The 15,866-nt window shown below is 37.6% G+C and overlaps 1 protein-coding gene across 2 annotated transcripts in view; it reads right to left on the reverse strand.

The window, feature by feature from the left end:
- The window catches only part of LIN7A (lin-7 homolog A, crumbs cell polarity complex component), a 217,981-nt gene that overhangs the window by 63,495 nt on the left and 138,620 nt on the right, over positions 1-15,866 (reverse strand). The window lies entirely within an intron of this gene.

Genomic DNA, 15,866 nt, shown 5'->3' on the forward strand with positions numbered 1-15,866 from the left:
ACTCACCACTTAAAGACTTTTTTAGATAGTAGCTGTGCGGCCTTCAAGTAGTCTTCAAAATAGAGAAGCAGAAGATTTGGTCCTTTCTCAAATAAGTTATCAGATGGCAGAAGTTTTAACTGTCTCAGTTATGACCAAATCCTTCAGCGTACACTAACCCTACAGTGAGGCACATTTTGGTAATCTCTGTGAAACCTATAAAAATAGTTTCATCATGTTTCACATGTTTAGGTATCCTGGAAAACTATGAATTATGATCCTTTATATTATACAACTGCATTCCTAGGCCTGATCTCTCTTCTTGAATTGACTATATTGAAAATGAACACCACCACTGACTCTTGTTAGTTGCAATAGTTATGGTCTATAAAGTCTCTGCAAACATTGAATTAGCAAATACTGAACCACTGCTCCTATGGAAAATTCAGAATTGGGATCCTATGAGCCTCTGGTTACATTTCCATCAATTGATGAATTTATTAGCTTGTTTTATGTGACTTTTTGTTTAAAGACACCTTATTCAATATATATTGTTGATAATTAACATTGAACTCAAGGCCAACAGCACTATAACTCATGCCTAAACAAAGTTAATCTAGCAAGAGCATTCTCTCCGAAAGGTACATCACAGTCTTCTGGCCCTTAGGAACACTGGACAGCACCTACCCATAGGTGCACACAAACTTAACCAAGCTGCTACTCATGGCAGATTCATTTGGCCTGAATTAACCAGATTGCTCAGGTCCCTTCCCATTCTATTCTGAGGAGTTGTTTACTTATATGTCCTAATGACTATGATTGCTCAGTCACCCAAGAAGGGAGAAAGGAGGCTCATAATAACTCCCTTGGTGGTAAATAAGTGTTGAAAATGAGAATATTTTGATGTGGCCCATCTGATGTGGCATTTTGACATAGTCCTCCTAACACAGAAAAGTAAATTTAGAACACTATTTTTTTTTAATGACCAAGCAATGGGTACAACAGACATCTCTGGTCCTCATCCATCCTGAACCCCATCTGGTGGTGCGGGTCAGGCTTGTGGTGAGGCTCAGGAATAAAGCTGTCATGACTGCAGGCACGCATAATGCCGAAGAATAGGGTAAGTGCTAATATCGCTTCAAGATCCTGATTTCAATTCTTTTGGATAAATACCCAGAAGAGGGGCTGCTGGATCATATGGTAGTTCTATTTCTAATTTTTTGAGGACCCTCCATACTGTTTTCCATAGCAGGTGCACCATTTTGCATTCCCACCAACCCACCAACAGTGTGTAAGGATTCCAATTTCTCCACCTCCTTAACCAACACTTTTGTCTTTTGTTTATGCTAAGTGAAATAAGCCAGTCACAGAAAGACAAATACTCTATGATTTCACTTACAGGAGGTATCTAAATCAAATTAATAGAATCAATGAGTGGAAAGGTGGTTGCCAAGTGGCGGGGGGGGGGATGGGAAAACGGGGAATTACTAAACAATGGGTATAAAATTTCAATTAAGCAAGATGAATAAATTCTAGAGTTCTGCTGTACAACATTGTGCCTAGGGTCAACAATACTGTATTGCACACTTAAAAATCTGTTAAGAGGATATACCTCATGTTCAGTCTTCTTAATATAATTTTTAAAAAAGAATAGGGTAAGGACATCTCTTGTGCATTGAACTGGAAATTCTTTTTCAAAAGCTAACTGATGAAAGGCTCTTTTTTGGGGGAAAACACATTAAAATATTCCTTTGAGGATAGGGCAGCAGCAAACATTCACTTAAACCCCAAAATATATCTAGATTTTATTTTAGAAAAACCTCATCTGCATTTTTGCAAAATTTCACATTTTTAAAAATAAAAAAGATTTGTCAAATTACATGTCAATTTTACCTCAATTTTTTAAAAAAATGATTTAAGATTATTTACACAGATCTTTCATTATTTCCATATCTACAGACAAAGTTACACTCATAAGTTTAAGGGCATAGTACTGAGAGCAACTGTATTTATTTCTTTGTTGAAACCAAATGAGCTTACCTAGACATGAGGTTCAAGATGGCATGGCAAATCAATTTCAATAGTCAATTCCCAAAGCTTGACCCCTGTGATCTAATTATAACCTTATGGCTCTAAATATCCCCACTCTACTTGGAATCTATATGAGATTTTGTAAAAGTTGGTTCCATATCAAGACCAGAAAGAAAAGTTTAAGAAAATCACTTTATTGCTACAACAGAACACAGCAAAAATGATGTGAAGAAAATAATGGACTGTTTACATTTGCCATTTTAGGATGAAGGCATTTGAATTTTTTTGTTTTGAAAAATGATTTTTTTTTATTTGCCAGGAAGTAGGCATGTGTTTTCATTAGGGATATTGTTGGAAGATTCCCACAAAGAAAAACATCTGCATCATTATCACTACTGTCAGAAAAATTCTCTGGCATGCAAAGCAGGGAATGCCACTTGTCTCAGGCAGCAGAGATGCTAACTCATTAAAAACCCCAGACCTGAAAATGAACTGAACTTCATTTAACTTTTGGGAGTGATATGCCAGGTTTAATTGTAGAATGTAAGAAGAAAGACACCAAAATGCAACATTTTTTATGTGAAAATATTTCATAAGACATTTTCTCTCTGAAAGAAAAAGTAGGTCAGTTTTATCAATGTGGAAGATGATTTGAATCTGAATGCATTATTAACCTGTCCTTAGGCATGACAAAAATCTGCCTTTGTATTTCCATATCCTGCAAATTAAATCCTATAAAAATCTAACTTTTGAAAGGGGGAAAAATGCTCAGAAAGTTTTAATTAGGTTGAACTGCTTCATTACTACCTACCCTCAATCAGGTAAATGCTATCAATTCAGACTGATGCAAAGAATCTCTTTCTCAGCCACTGATTATTCCTGTCACACGGCCCATTCATTTTTATCAGAGATAACTGTCAGCATAACTCAGCATTAAAGGAAAACAACTTCTGATTCCATGCCTGCAAGTCTATAGTGTCCTCTTTATTTTCTTACTGCCTATGTAAATGCATATTTTTTAAAGTTTTTATTGAAAGAATAAGGTCACATAGTCACTTTTCTCATCTGTTAAGCAAATTATCACTTTGTATTATAAAATTAAAGAAATTCTACATTGACATGACCAATGAAATGAAAAGCCCATTTATCTGAAATTTTACCGGGCTTGTTTTTTTAAACTGAGTGGCCTATCCTGCTATCTAATGAGACTAGGGGTGCCTACTTATTATATAATATCTATACAGTTCTTATTATCTTACTTTAAGACAAAGTAAGAAATCGAAACCCCAGTCCAGGGAGAATGGATACATGATATGTATGGCTGAGTCACTTTGCTGTGCACCTGAAACTATCACAACATTGTTAACCGGCTATACTCCAATATAAAAAAAATTCTATACTTATATATATATGTGTATATAATTTTTTTTGTATACATACGTATATACATTTTTTTTTGCCTTGGGGGGGGGAAAAAAAAAACCCAGTCCAACGACTGAGCAGTGGAAAAGAGGGATAGGATCAATGACTGCCGTGTGATATTAACAACATCTTTGAAGAAACCGGAAGTTTTCTTTGGCAGCTGTCATATTAGATCATGATGTAGTGTGATCACATACGTGGTCAGCATGTAGCGTACCCAAAATATCTACTCTTACACAGTAAGGTGACACTGAAATTCTCAGCAAGATTCAGAGTCCACTGCACAGTGTTTTATGAAACTATGAAAAGAGAAACAGGCCGCTGTCCTCTGGCTCTTAGATAAGGAGATGAACTGAAAAGTTACTGCTATGTGATCTCCACCCTGAAAAGGCAGATGACAAGAAGTTACCCTCCTCAAAATAAGAGGAAGTGCAGCCTTCCAGAGAGTGGAAAATGTTTCTTCTGTAAAGTGGTTGTCATAGAATTGTTGCCATGATTTACCTTGAGCTGTTAGGACTGTTGCCTGTGCCTCCCCAAGTGGAGCATAAACCACTGTGGACCATTTCTTAGATGGTTTCCTCAATTCAATATTATGATAATCATGGACCAGGGAAGAAGGTAAGAAAGCAGACGGCCTTAATCTAATTCACCAGTGTTAAATAAAAGTGTGTGTGTGTGTGTGTGTGTGTGTGTGTGTGTGGTTGAGGGGATTTGTAACAGCTGACAAGAAAAATAAATCTTCCTTTCTTGAAATTATATATAATAAAAGCCCATATTTGTTTCTATTATGTAGACATATTCTTCAAAGACTAAATGTAATAAAGATGAAAGGATTCTCTCACTTTTAATTATTTCACATAAATTAAATTTCAGGTTATTAAATAGATATAAAGCTTTAAAAAAGGAAATAATCAGACTACCCTATCAAGAGTAGTGGGGGGGCGGAGTCAAGCTAGCAGTGTGGGAAGATGCTGACTTAGCATCTCCCCACAACTAGGGCACCTGCTGGCCGCTGGTGGGGGACCCTGATGCCCAAGGAGACGAGAGGAACCCCCAAGTGAACCGGTAGGAGGTGGGGGGACTGAGGGGGGAGGAGAAGTGGAGGCCAGACAGGATTGGCGCCCCTAAGGCCGGGGAGATCAGGAGAGGCAGGCGGGAGGGGCCCTCCGGGAGGAGCTGGAGAGGAGCAGAGGGCATTTGCCCTGCCCACTCGGGCACAGGGAGCCTGCTGGGCTCCCAGGCTGATCCCCTGCCCTCCAAGGCCCCCTCCTCCCCCACCTCCCCCCCCGCTGCATTGGTCCTGGGGGCAAAAGAAGGAGGGCGAGGGGAGAACAGGAGAGGCAGATGGGAGGTGCCCTCAGGGAGGAGCAGGAGAGGAGCAGCTGGCATTTGCCCCGCCCACTGGGGCATGGGGAGCCAGCTGGGCTCCCAGGTGAGGTCCTCTGCCCTCTGAGACCAGGGATGGGGGGGCACGACTGGGCCCCTTCTGTTCCTGGAGCCTAAGCCCCACCCCCCACAGCCCCCAGGGCCTTTTCCAGCCCTGTGGGTCCTAAGCATAGGCCCCACCCACCACCCAAACCTCGCCCTTGCTTAGGCCCTGCCCTCCATAGCCAAGGCCTTCCCCCCCCATTTTTTTCTTTTCTCTTTCTTTCTTTTCTTTTTTTTCTTTTCCCTCCTCCTCTGTTTTACTATTGTAGTATTGATGTACCTCCCAGTTGCTGGTTCATCTATATTTTTATTTTTATATTCTTTCTAACATATCTGCTAGTTTCCTAGTCTAATTTTTTTTTTTACCTTGTTATTGTTTTTTTTTTTTTTCACACTGCTTGGGGGATCTTGGTTCACGAGCCAGGGGTCGGGTGAAGCTCCTGTGGTGGGAGCTCCAAGTCCAAACCACTGGATTAACAGAGAACCTCAGACCCCAGGGAATATTCATTGGAGAGAGGTCTCATGGAGGTCCTCATCTCAGCACCAAGACCCAGCTCTACCCAACAGTCTAGAAACTCCAGTGTCAGAAGCCTCAGGCCAAACAACCAGTAAGACAGGAACACAATCCCACTCATAAAAAAAACTTAAAAATGAGACAGCAAAAAAATATGTCACAGATGAAGGAGCAAGGTAAAAACCTGCAAGACCAAATAAATGAACAGGAAATAGGCAATCTACCTGAAAAAGAATTCAGAGTAAGATAGTAAAGATGATCCAGAATCTCAGAAATAGAATGGAGGCACAGACTGAGAAAATATAAGAAATGTTTAACAAAGATCTAGAAGAACTAAAGAACAAACAAACAGAGATGAACAACACAATAACTGAAATGAAAAATACACTAGAAGGAATCAACAACAGAATAACTGAGGCAGAAGAACGAATAAGTGAGCTGGAAGACAAAGTGGTGGAAATACCTGCAGAGGAGCAGAATAAATAAAAAAGAATGAAAAGAATTGAAGACAATCTCAGAGACCTCGGGGACAACACTAAATGCACCAACATTCGAATTATAGGGGTCCCAGAAGAAGAGAAAAAGAAAGGGTCTGAGAAAATATTTGAAGAGATTATAGTGGAAAACTTCCCCAACATGGGAAGGGAAATAGTCAATCAAGTCCAGGAAGCACAGAGAGTCCCATACAGGATAAACCCTAGGAAAAACACACCAAGACACATATTAATCAAACTAACAAAAATTAAATTCAAAGAAAAATATTAAAAGCAGCAAGGGAAAAACAAAAAACAAAACAAAAAACAAAAAACAAAAAACAAAATAAAACATACAAAGGAATAAGGCTATCAGCTGATTTTTCAGCAGAAACTCTGCAGGCCAGAAGGGAGTGGCAGGATATACTTAAAGTGATGAAAGAGGAAAAACCTACAACCAAGATTACTCTAGCCAGCAAGAATCTCATTCAGATTCTATGGAGAAATCAAAAGCTTTTCAGACAAGTAATAGCTAAGAGAATTCAGCACCACCAAACCAGCTTTACAACAAATGCTAAAGCAACTTCTCTAGGTGGGAAACCCAAGAGAAGAAAAAGACCCACAAAAACAAACCCAAAACAATTAAGAAAATGGTAATAGGAACATACATATCAATAATAACCTTGAATGTAAGTGGATTAAATGCCCCAACCAAAAGACACAGACTGGCTGAATGGATAAAAAAACAAGACCCATCTGTATGCTGTTTACAAGAGACCCACTTCAGAACTAGGGACACATAGAGACTGAAAGTGAAGGGATGGAAAAAGATATTCCATGCAAATGGAAATGAAAAGAAAGCTGGAGTAGCAATACTTGTATCAGATAAAATAGACTTTAAAAAATAGAGACTGTTACAAGAGATAAGAAGGGACACTACATAATGATCAAGGGATTAATCCAAGAAGAAGATATAACAATTATAAATATATATGCATCCAACATAGGAGTACCTCAATACAAAGGCAAATGCTAACAACCATGAAAGGAGAAAGCAACAGTAACACAATAATAGCAGGGGACTTTAACACCCCACTTAACACCAATGGACAGATCATCCAAACAGAAAATAAATAAGGAAACACACCTTTAAATGACACAAGAGACCAGATAAATTTAATTGATATTTATAGAACATTCCACCCAAAAGTGGCAGAATACACTTTCTTCTCAAGTGCACATGGAACATTCTCCAGGATAGATCACATCTTGGGTCATAAATCAAGCCTCAGAAAATTTAAGAAAATTGAAATCATAGCAAGCATCTTTTCTGACCACAACACTATGAGACTGGAAATCAATTACAGGAAAAGAAACTGTAAAAGTCACAAATACATGGAGGCTAAACAGTGCGCTACTAAATAACCAAGAGGTCACTGAAGAAATCAAAGAAGAAATTTTAAAAATACATAGAAACAAATGACAGTGAAAACATGATGATCCAAAACCTGTGGGACACAGCAAAAGCAGTTCTAAGAGGGAAGTTTATAGCAATTCAATCTCACCTCAAGAAACAAGAAAAATCTCAAATAAACAATCTAACCCTACACTTAAAACAGCTAGAGAAAGAAGAACAAAGAAAACCCAAAGTCAGTAGAAGGAAAGAAATCATAAAGATTAGAGCAGAAATAAATGAAATAGAAATGAAGAAAACAATAGCAAAGATCAATAAAACTAAAAGCTGGTTCTTTGAGAAGATAAATGAAATTGATAAACCCTTAGCCAGACTCATCAAGAAAAAAAGGGAGTGGATGCAAATCAATAAAATTAGAAATGAAAAAGGAGAAATCACAACTGACACTCAGAAATACAAAGGATTATAAGAGACTACTCAAAACAACTCTATGCCAATAAAATGGACAACCATGAAGAAATGGACAAATCCTTGGAAAGGTACAATTTTCCAAGACTGAACCAGGAAGAATTAGAAAATATAAACAGACCTATCACAAGCAATGAAATTGAAACCATAATTAAAAATCTTCCAACAAACAAAAGTCCAGGACCAGAAGGCTTCACAGGCAAATTCTATCAAACATTTAGAGAAGAGCTAACACCCATCCTTCTCAAACTCTTCCAAAAAATTGCAGAGGGAGAAACTCTCCCAAATTCATTTTACGAAGCCACCATCACCCTGATACCAAAACCAGAAAAAGATATCACAAAGAAAAAGAAAATTATAGACCAATAGCACTGATGAACACAGATGCAAACATCCTGAATAAAATATTAGCAAACAGAATCCAACAGCACATTAAAGGCATCATACACCATGATCAAGTGGGATTTATCACAGGGATGCAAGGATTCTTCAATATGTGCAAATCAATCAATGTGATACACCACATTAACAAATTAAGGAATAAAAACAATACAATCATGTCAATAGATGCAGAAAAAGCTTTTGAGAAAATTCAACACCAATTTATGATAAAAACTCTCCAGAAAATGGTCATAGAGGGAAACTACCTCAATATAATAAAGGCCATACATGACAAACCCACAGCAAGCATCATACTCAATGGTGAAAAACTGAAAGCATTTCCACTAAGACCAGGAACAAAACAAGGATGTCCACTCTCGCCACTCTTATTCAACATAGTTTTGGAAGTCCTAGCCACGGCAATCAGAGAAGCAAAAGAAATAAAAGGAATACAAATTGGAAAAGAAGAAGTAAAACTGTCACGCTTTGCAGATGACATGATACTATACATAGAAAATCCTAAAGATGCAACCAGAAAACTACTAGAACTAATCAGTGAATTTGATAAAGTTGCAGGATACAAAATTAATGCACAGAAATCTCTGGCATTCCTATACACCAACAACGAAAATCAGAAAGAGAAATTAAGGAAACACTCCCATCTACCACTGCAACAAAAAGAATAAAATACCTAGGAATAAACCTGCCTAAGGAGGCTAAAGACTTGTATTCAGAAAACTATAAAACACTAATGAAAGAAATCAAAGATTACATAAACAGACGGAGAAATATACCATGTTCTTGGATTGAAAGAATCAATACTGTAAAAATGACTATACTCCCCAAAGCAATCTACAGATTCAATGCAATCCCTATAAAACTACCAATGGCATTCTTCACAGAATTAGAACAAAAAATTTTACAATTCGTATGGAAACACAAAAGACCCCGAATAGCCAAAGCAATCTTGAGAAAGAAAAAAAGGAGTTGGAGGAATCAGGCTCCCTGACTTCAAACTATACCACAAAGCAATAGTAATCAAGAAGTATGGTACTGGCACAAAAACAGAAATAGAGATCAATGTTACAGGATAGAATGCCCAGAGATAAACCCACGCACATATGGGCACCTAATTTACGACAAAGGAGGCAAGAACATACAGTGGAGAAAAGACAGCCTCTTCAATAAGTGGTGCTGGAAAAACTGGACAGCTACACGTAAAAGAATGAAATTCGAACACTCCCTAACACCATAAACAAAAATAAACTCCAAATGGATTAAAGACTTAAATGTAAGGCCAGGCACCATAAAACTCTTAGAGGATAACAGGAAAAACACTCTTTGACATAAACCACAACAAGATCTTTTTTGACCCACCTCCTAGAGTTACAGAAATAAAAACAAAAATAAACAAATGGGACATAATTAAAGTTCAAAGCTTTTGCGCAGCAAAGGAAACCATAAACAAGACGAAAAGACAACCCTCAGGATGGGAGAAATATTTGTAAATGAAACCACAGACAAAGGATTAATCTCCAAAACATACAAACAGCTCATGGAGCTCAATATTAAAAAAACAAACAAACCAGTTAAAAAATGGGCAGAAGACCTAAATAGACATTTCACCAAAGAAGACATACAGATGGCCAAGAGGCACATGAAAGGATGCTTAACATCACTAATTATTAGAGAAATGCAAATTAAAACTACAATGAGGAATCACCTCACACCAGTCAGAATGGCCATCATCAAAAAAATCTAGAAACAATAAATGCTGGAAAGGGTGTGGTGAAAAGGGAATCCTCCTGCACTGTTGGTGGGAATGTAAATTGATACAACCACTATGGAAAACAGTATGGAGGTCCCTTAAAAAACTAAAATAGAACTACCATATGAGCCAGTAATCCCACTACTGGGCATATACCCAGAGAAAACCATAATTCAAAAAGAGTCACGTACCACAATGTTCACTGCAGCACTATTTACAATAGCCAGGACATGGAAGCAACCTAAGTGTCTATCGACAGATGAATGGATAAAGAAGATGTGGCACATATATACAATGGAATACTACTCAGCCATAAAAGGAAACGAAATTGAGTTATTTGTAGTGAGGTGGATGGACCTAGAGTCTGTCATACAGAGTGAAGTAAGTCAGAAGGAGAAAAACAAATACCATACGCTAACACATATATATGGAATCTAAAAAAAAAAAAGGTACTGATGAACCTAGTTGCAGGGCAGGAATAAAGATGTAGACATAGAAAATGCACTTGAGGACACGGGGTGGGAGGGGGAACCTGGGGCGAAGTGAGAGTAGCATCGACATATATACACTACTGAATGTAAAATAGCTAGTGGGAAGCAGCAGCATAGCACAGGGAGATCAGCTCCGTGCTTTGCGATGACCTAGAAGGGTGGGATAGGGAGGATGGGAGGGAAGCTCTAGAGGGAGGGGATATGGGAACATGTGTATGCATATGGCTGATTCACTTTGTTGTACAACAGAAACTAACACAGTATTGTGAAGCAATTATACTCCAATAAAGATCTATTTCAAAAAAAAAAAAAGAGTAGTAGGTACTTGATTACATTTGAATATGGTTCAGTTAGATTGCTAAGTAACTGACTTAGAGTTCCTTTTCAAAACTATTAAAGCATTTTTCTGACTTTTTATTATATTTTTCTTACTATTATTTCTGTTTTTTAATCCAGTATAGCTACTCATACAAATAATGTTCTTAGTTTCAATGTTTTTAAATTTAAATTCTATTGTTTCAGTTAGGGAGCACTCAGATGGAAATAACAAAAGATGTAATTCAAAATGGCTCAAACCAGATGTATACTTCAGACTTACAGTCCACACGAAAATACTTATCTCTGAAGCGTTACTACACTGATAGCAGAGCAAGGGAAAGCTGGAAACGGCTATTTTAAGCCTCCTGTAGTGAAATAATGGATGGTTAGCAACTTGACTGCACCTTGGTAGCTTTTCTTCCCTCCGATAATGCTGAAGTTGCCTCCCACGAGAGTGTAATAGTAATTATGGGAGGCCATCTGCCTAGGAGCAAGGTAATCATTCACAAAGTTCTTCAAACACGTCAGTGTTTGTCTACTCAAGGATAAAGAGACACCAGCCCTGCTGATAAGAGAGGAAAGAAACTGAAAAGAGTTATATCTTTCTTCACAGTTGTGTATTATTTGTCTTTTGGTATTATTTGTGTCAAAGTTCCCAGGAACTAATTAATTCAGAAACCAAGAAGCAGATAGTATCTCATTTAACTGTCCTCTAACAAGATACATCAGAAAATGCTACCTGCCACATTGCTCAGGTGACATATCGCTCAGCTTTAATTAACTAAGTGGGCATATACAACTTATTGGATAAGATCACTGGAGGGCAGTACCTGCCTCTGGGCTGGTTTCACAAGGGGCTCCTATCACCCATAATCGCTATCAAGTAGCAGGACAGGCTCACCCTAGAGGAAATCCTAGAGCAGACAACAGTCTCCAGTGTCAAAAACCAACCCACTGCATCTCAACTGCTCTGCACTTGACAATTTAGGAAGACTGATAAGGGTGTGATACCCAATCTAAACAATGACACAACAGCCAGCAAGAAGCTGCAAGGTGAAGTACAAGGTGAAGTTAAGGTGGCCTAAGTTTTGGCTTAGGTGGAGAAAGGACGCTGGCATTCAGCAATTTAAACCAAGGTACTTTAATCTTTCACAACAACAAAAAGAAGCCCTTTAGTTCATGAGACAAATGAGCAGAAGTCTACAAAGCCCAAGTGAAGGTGTCATGTGAACTCACTTTGTTATTTAAGATGCATGTGCTTTCTGGTCACACATAAATAAAGAGAGCATTCAATCTGAATTAGAGGATTCCTCAGTTGGGGGAGTTCTGTGGACACCTGGATATGTCTGTCCCTTCTACTCAATTCAAATTGTGTGGTCAGATTGTTTAGTTGGCTGTGTGTGGAGTCATCTTCAGGCAGAGGGCACCGCACTCCATCAGAGCACCATGCAATAAGCTTGGTAAAGAGTCCCAGAAGTTTAGGCTGAAAACCGTGTCTGTTGGCACCTTCTGATTTTTTTAAAATTCACCTCTCAGGTGTCCTTAGAATAGCCATATCCGTAACTTTAGAACTGTTGGGAATCATTTCACTGAGTAACATTTTTTGGAAGATTCTAAGAAGTATTGATAGGTGGCCATATAATAGTACATGTGTTGTTACAAATTTAAATGACTGTGTAGCTACTAAGAGCATAATTACCCCTTACGTAATTTTTTTATATACATATTTTCTTCTTTTCAGTCTAAGAGAAGGTCACATTGGAATACTCTTGAACCTGGCCCATGGTGTACTGAGAGTAAGTGGACATGAATTACATAACTGTGTTGCATATAAACCAATCATACAAAATATAAAATTACAGAATCAAACACCTCCAGTAAGCATTTCTCATAAACTTTGGAGTTCTTCATGGAGAGGAAGGTAACCAGATGATTGAAAGGAAGGGAAACCATGCTGCATGAGGAAAGTTAAAAGACGTGAGGATGTTTACATGAGCGAGAGGAAGCTTGCTGGTTGCAAGGCTCCAAGAACTTCTGCTAAATCCTAATAGATTTGGGGTTTCTCTTAGAATGTCAATGTACATAGTATTGCCCCTCTGTGACAAATGCACAAAATGACAAAGAATATGTTATGAGAAATTCAGTCCTATACTTTGCACAATTGGTCCTTCTGTGCCTATTAGAAAAAGCTGGCCCTTCCTCAAGACACAGCCATCTGCCAGGAAATTGTAATAATAAATATTCAAATTCAGGACAATCACAAAAATAAATGATGTTCCTAAAAGGTTCAGGGCACAATCTTACATGGTACCTTTGAGAAGTTCAGAAGACTAACTAATGTAAGTATACTCTCCTTTTCAATAAAAAAGTTGAATCCTGCTCGTCCCCATAATAACTGATGCTACATACAAAAACCGGGCAAGTCCTGGGCAGAGGGTGAAGGACAAACAGCTGCTACAAAATAAGCAGAAGTGGGGAGCACAGCAAGCATAGAGGACTGAAGAAATGTTCCAAAGGTGCACTAAATTATAACTATCATCACAAACACCTACGGTGTTTGGCACCATCATCTATGGCTTACTGGGAGGCCACAAAGGAAGACAAAGTCTTTTGTTACTAGACACAGAGAGCAGGAGATAACTCTCCAAGTTTCAAATGAGCCAAGACTATGGCCAGACTATGTATGGATGACTCAGGAACTTCACCAAGAGCTCCGCAGGTACTAGCTGGAAATTGAAAATTAGCATTTCATGGCATAAGGTAAAATATTTTTGCTGTACTATCATAGGTACATTCAGATTCACTCATTTTGAGCCTAATTTACTGTTGTACTTGAAAACTGTAAATGTGATATGTTTGGATCATTTTTAGCAGCAAACAACGATTCTAAGGAATTCTTTGTATACCTTGGGAAAGGTCAATGGAATATTCTGCTATAAACGGAAAATACATTCATATAAAAATGATCTAAGCCCCAAGGTCATAAACCTAGTAAATGCTACATTAAAAAAAAAAAAAGAAGAAGAGGAAGAACCAATATCACACACAGAATTAAAGAATCTTAGGGTGAAAACAGAATGTGTGGGGTGGGGCAAGGGGGGGGGGAATGCATCCATCTCATTCAGCTTCTTTCTCTCTTCCGGACACTAAAAGGCAAAGGCAAAGGCAATGGGAGGAGAGAAGGTAAAGAGAATATATCAGTGGATACTCGGTTTTTAGAGGCCAAGTGAAAGGAGAGGTGATGGAGAAGAGTGGGAACAGAAAATGTCCCTCAGAGCTAACACAACATATAATTTACTTATTTATTTCCTAAATAACTTGCTACATTAATATAAAATTATGTATATTGAATTGCATTGTCTGAAACACTATCTCTAAAAGGTTATTTCTCTATTAGTAAAGTGAGTCAACAAGCTTAATTACAATGCAACTGCTTCTAAATCCATTTAAATAGTTTTATGTATTCAAATTAGCCATTTTATTGAGGAAAACTCTCCTTTTACTTTTAGTTGCTAATATGTACATTGATACCAAACACACACTGAAATATAGTTCAATAAGCATATGTTTTTCTAACAATTTTAAATATTGCTTTCTTCAAAGGAAATCAATATTTGTAAACATCTGAACATTTGGCATTAAATAAATAAAATAGCCAGATAGATGATTAACTTATGAATCTTTTGCTTGTAAACTCATATTTAATTAAGCATCCACTGTAAAACATCTCTCAAAGTTAAATATAAGTATTTGATGGTCAAAAACTTTCTGGAATCTTATAATAAATGAACAAATGTAAATCTTTATATCACTGGAAATTCAATGAGAGGAAAACATTTTGTCTTCTACAGAATGCAAATATTTTATGAAATATAATCACATTAGTCAATATTTATTTTTCTCACTATTAGATCATTATAACTAGCTAACTAAAGACAGAATAAATGTTCTGGGGGACTTCCCTGGTGGCACAGTGGTTAAGAATCCGCCTGCCAATGCAAGGGACACAGGTTCGGGCCCTGGTCTGGGAAGATCCCACAATGCCGCGGAGCAACTAAGGCCGTGCGCCACAACTACTGAGCCTGCGCTCTAGAGCCTGCGAGCCACAACTACTGAGCCCATGTGCCACAATTACTGAAGCCTGCGCGCCTAGAGCCCGTGCTCCGCAACAAGAGAAGCCACCGCAATGAGAAGCCCATGCACCGCAATGAAGAGTAGCCCCCTCTCTCCTCAACTAGAGAAAGACCGTGTGCAGCAACAAAGACCCAACACAGCCAAAAAAAAAATAAATAAATAAAATTTAAACAAACAAACAAACAAAATGTTCTGGGATGTTTTTTTAAAGCTATAGCTTAACAGAGTCCAATTTTAATTATATAGAAATTCAAATTGGGCAAATTCATATGTGTAGTCATATGTTCAAATATTTGGACACTTCAGTCTGTCCTTGCATTTGGCAATGCAAATATTATAAAGCTGTAATTACAATAACAGTCAATTTCATTTGTTTTTATTTTTATACCATGATGACTAAATCATATTTTAAATGGATTCTTTATTACCCAAGTTTATTCTTTCTAAGATGAAAGTTTGAACATCAAGTATGATTCAGGAATTCTATTACTTTTAGTCCTTATGTCATGGAGATCTTGATAATTCCTCCCTCAGCTGTAATCATGTGACACAATTAAAGCAAATGAACATTCTCAATGAATTTCTTCCCCTTAACTATTGTTTGAATAATTGCCTATGCTTGACAAGGTATTTTGCATGAAACATCAACAGTGTGATTTGAATCACACTCATAATTATAAACTCTTCACCTGAGTAATTAATAAATTATCACCCTCCCGTGGGACTATCTTCAAACATTTAAAGTATTTATTATTGAGAAGTTGTGTTGAACTATTATGGGGCCTTCATAATTTTCTAAGTCCTTTAATTTCTTCCAACCTAATTATTTGGATATATTTTTAATTGAAATATAAATGACACAAGTCTTTGTCATATCTGGAGGAAGGACACATTTTATAGCTTGTTTAGAAACATCTAATTTACTTAGCTAATGTCTGGCAATCCCAATTCTCTCAATGTGCAGTGGCAGTTGGTTAATCTCTATCCTAGACAACAAAAGTAATTGCTGTCCCATCTGTGAGGAAACTGAATGATTTTCAAATGA

The sequence above is a fragment of the Balaenoptera borealis genome (genome assembly GCF_965194805.1).
Source record: "Balaenoptera borealis genome assembly, chromosome: 13".
NCBI lineage: Eukaryota > Metazoa > Chordata > Mammalia > Artiodactyla > Balaenopteridae > Balaenoptera > Balaenoptera borealis.